Consider the following 3,768-nt stretch of genomic DNA (forward strand, 5'->3'; position numbering starts at 1 on the left):
CCAAAGCAGGCTCCAGGCTCTGAGCTGTTGGCACAGAGCCTGCCATGGGGCTCAAACCCGCGAACTGCTAGATCATGACCTGAGCCAATCATGACCTGAGCGGAAGCCTGACGCTTGACTGACTGAGCCACCCAGGTGCCCCTAACTTGTGATACTTAAAAAAACAAAACAAAACAAAACAAAAAAATATGTCAGGGCTCCTGGTGGATCAGTTGGTTGAGTGTCCGACTCTTGATTTCTGCTCAGGTTGTGATCTCATGGTGGTGGGATTGATCCCAGAGTTGGACTCTGTGCTAAACATGGAGCCTGCTTGCCATCCTCTCTCTCTCCCTGTCCTTCCATTGCTCTCTCTCTCAAAAAAAAAGTCAAACATTTTGAATTCTCTGAATATCCCAGTTTAATTTTAATTTGTAACTTTAATTTTTTACACATTAAAACACTCATAATTGAAGTATACTTATTTTATGTACAGTGAGTTAGCATGAAGGTTTGTATCTTGAATATCTGCAATTAAGGTAGGCCTCTTGGATGATCCACTCAAGGAGGTTCACTTCATCCAACTTAATAGAACCTCTATCTTTCGCGCACTGACGAACACACTGGTGGCACATATCAAGGCCATATTTATGGATCAGAAGGCACCATTTTGAGCAGATGTCTCAAGAACCGGGGCCAGATTTCCTGGGATGGCTCCAGTAGAGCTGCTGGTGACCCATCTCACTCTCTCGGATGCAATGAGTCAAAGGCCCAATTTAATTTCTAAATTGAAGACAATTTGCTGCTAACAGGGGTTCTGTAAATGGAAACAAGGAAAATAAGAAATCATGTACAAACTCAATTTTGCCTTTCCTTTTTATTTGTCTCTGACTCTCCTTCCCATTTGTGAATCTTAACATTATGCAGCTAATATTATGACTCCATTTTAGAACACAAAGTTTAATAATTATATTTGTTGACAATATTTCTCCTCTTATATCAATCTTCTCATCCTGTGGAGTTTCAATATCAATTCGATAATCATTATACATCGGTACTATAATACTGTTTTCACACTTGTGTTCTTTCTTACGTTCAATCAGTGGTTCTCTTGAGTGCACATTCTTGATTTTTACAGAAAAATTAATTAACAAATTTCCCAAGGCTTTGTTAAACCTGAAAATATCTTTTTTTTTTTAATTTTTTTTAACGTTTATTTATTTTTGGGACAGAGAGAGACAGAGCATGAACGGGGGAGGGGCAGAGAGAGAGGGAGACACAGAATCGGAAGCAGGCTCCAGGCTCTGAGCCATCAGCCCAGAGCCTGGTGCGGGGCTCGAACTCACGAACCGCGAGATCGTGACCTGAGCTGAAGTCGGACGCTCAACCGACTGAGCCACCCAGGCGCCCCTGAAAATATCTTTCTGTTGTGCAAACAGATGAGTGACAATTTGTCTATATTCAGTCACTATGGGTGATATGTTATCCCCAGAGGTTTCTGAAACCGTGTCCCTCTGATTTTAATCAACAAATGTTATAAGGATTCGTGCTCGACACTTACCTAATATTGTTTTTTTTTCACTCTACTTCCATATCTCTTAGAACATGCTTGATTTCAGTGCTTTTACTACTCAGGGATCTTATGATTCCTCCTGGTGTTGGTTCTGTTCCACTTCATTTTGATTTATTTTATTATTTATTGGCAATGTGCATAGGCTGTAGTTGGTTCCAGGGGCTGCTGAGGTCCTCCCCTGTGCCTTAACATCCAGTGGCAGGGACCGGCCAGGCAGCAGTGGTGGCCAGAGCCAGCGGTGTGCACACGCTCTGCTGTGGGGGTCAGCTGCAGGTACCTGCGTAGTGGCAGGGGCTGGTTGCAGACACACATGTGCTGCTGGGACTCAGGCCGGGAAGCAAGAGCTGGGGCCGGCCGTGGGTTACGCTGGCAGCTGCAGGAGCCCTGGGAGTCAGTGTACATTACTCTGTTCTCTGGATCTTGCCGCTGTGCGTGGCGGCGGAGGCCGGTGACAGGACAGAGGGCTTGCTTCGGGCCCACAAGCACCCGTGAAGGGCCTGGGTGTGGTCGGTGTGCTTTCCTGGGGTTGCACAGTCTCCCTGAAGGTGTGTGCGCTGAAGTGGAGACTGGTGGCAGGTGGCAGGTCAGTGGCATGAAAGCGCACAGCTGGAGGGGTGGTCCTGAGTACATGCCCGGGGTGGGGATCAGCTGTCGTGATCTAGAGTGGTGTCCTGTACCCATGAAGCTTCAGAGGCCTGGGCTGGCTGCCAGTGCAGTTCCCGGGCTCCAGCAGGGCTGGGGGCAGGGGGTGGGAGGTACTCAGATGGCTAACATCAGCAATTGCTAATTCCTGTGGGGCAAAAGCTAGGGAAATCTGCAGGGGGTCTGCGGTGGCCGCACTGCCCATCACTTTCCTTTCACTGGTGAAGGCTGCTGGATTTGTCTGCAGAGCACGTCACTGTGAACCATGTTCACTCTTGCTGAGTGGCTGCTGCTGGAACCCCCTGCTTTTCTTCTTTGTTTCTAGCCGTCTCTATAGGTCTCAGCTTTGCCAGTCTGACTTGAGTGAGGTTTAAGTGGAACCTTTGCACAGTGCCCTGAATGGCTGGGGAAGCTGGTTGTACACCTAACTCTTCTTTTCCCACTGGGGGTAACTCTTTTGAGCTGGAAGTTCCACTGTGGCTCTGAGCAATGCTGGCCCTCTGAGCAATGATGCAGGCAAAATGAAGCTGTTTTTCTTTTCTTCTTGTTCTGTTATTCTTAGACTTTTTGTTTTAATGTGTGGCTAAAGTTTCTTAGGTGGACTCCAGAGCTCCCCCAGTGCTGTCTCTGTTCATGGATAGCTCTCTAATTGTTGATCTCTTTTGGGGGAGGCAGGTTGGATCTCCTACATTGTTGCCATTTTGTCAATGTTCAGCTATTTCCCCACCTCCATCACATACTTTATAAATCAAATATTTTTTCATCCAGAAATTCTTATTATTTTTATTGCTTTTATTCTTAAGTTTCTCATCGCTGAAGAATATTTACATATCCATGATTAGTTTTGCTTGATTGTATATATTTGAATGTAATTTGTAAATCTTTTTGAATGATGAATATTTTTAAATTGTATTACACGGGATTTAGTGGAAGAAAACTTTTGTCACTGATACTCATTCAACCATCATTGCTAAACCTGCAAAATCATGTATATTACATATTATTAATTTTTCTTATTAGTGTAAAGTCATAATTTTGAATACCGATTATAATTTGGAGCCATAAAACAGTGAAAATTTCAAGGGGTGTTGACTTGTTGGCACTTAATAAGTGGCCATAGGCTAGAATGCTTGTGATGTTAAAAATAAATAAATAAATAAATAAATAAATAAAAATAAAATTTAGGGGTGCCTGGGTGGCTCAGTCAGTTAAGTGTCCAACTTGGGCTAAGGTTATGATCTCACAGTTTGTGGGCTTGAGCCCTGCGTCAGATTCTGTGCTGACAGTTCAGAGCTTGGATCCTGCTTAGAATTCTGTCTCTCCTCTCTCTGCCCTTCTCATGCTCATGCTCTGTCTCTCTCTCTCTGTCTCTCAAAAATAAATACATGTTAAAAAAATAAATAAATAGAATGCTTTGTGAAGTGGTGCTTCTGTTTGTCATTTGTTTTTTCTCCTTGCTTTCAATATGCATGTTATTAAAACTATCTTCTTCCTTAAACAATGTATTCCTTCTGATGTTGTGAGTTTCATTTGTCATGAACCAAGAACAAGTTAACCAAATTTAATATAATAACGCC

The 3,768-nt window shown here is 43.6% G+C and overlaps 1 pseudogene; it reads right to left on the minus strand.

Annotated features, from left to right (window-relative positions):
- Positions 1–476: 476 nt before the first annotated feature.
- On the minus strand, positions 477–716 carry LOC124521177 (40S ribosomal protein S29-like; annotated as a pseudogene).
- Between the last annotated feature and the right edge of the window lie 3,052 nt (positions 717–3,768).

The sequence above is a fragment of the Lynx rufus genome, unplaced genomic scaffold, assembly GCF_022079265.1.
Source record: "Lynx rufus isolate CCGP_SWC_20201006 ecotype Redwood Valley unplaced genomic scaffold, mLynRuf1.p SCAF_3, whole genome shotgun sequence".
NCBI classification, from domain to species: domain Eukaryota; kingdom Metazoa; phylum Chordata; class Mammalia; order Carnivora; family Felidae; genus Lynx; species Lynx rufus.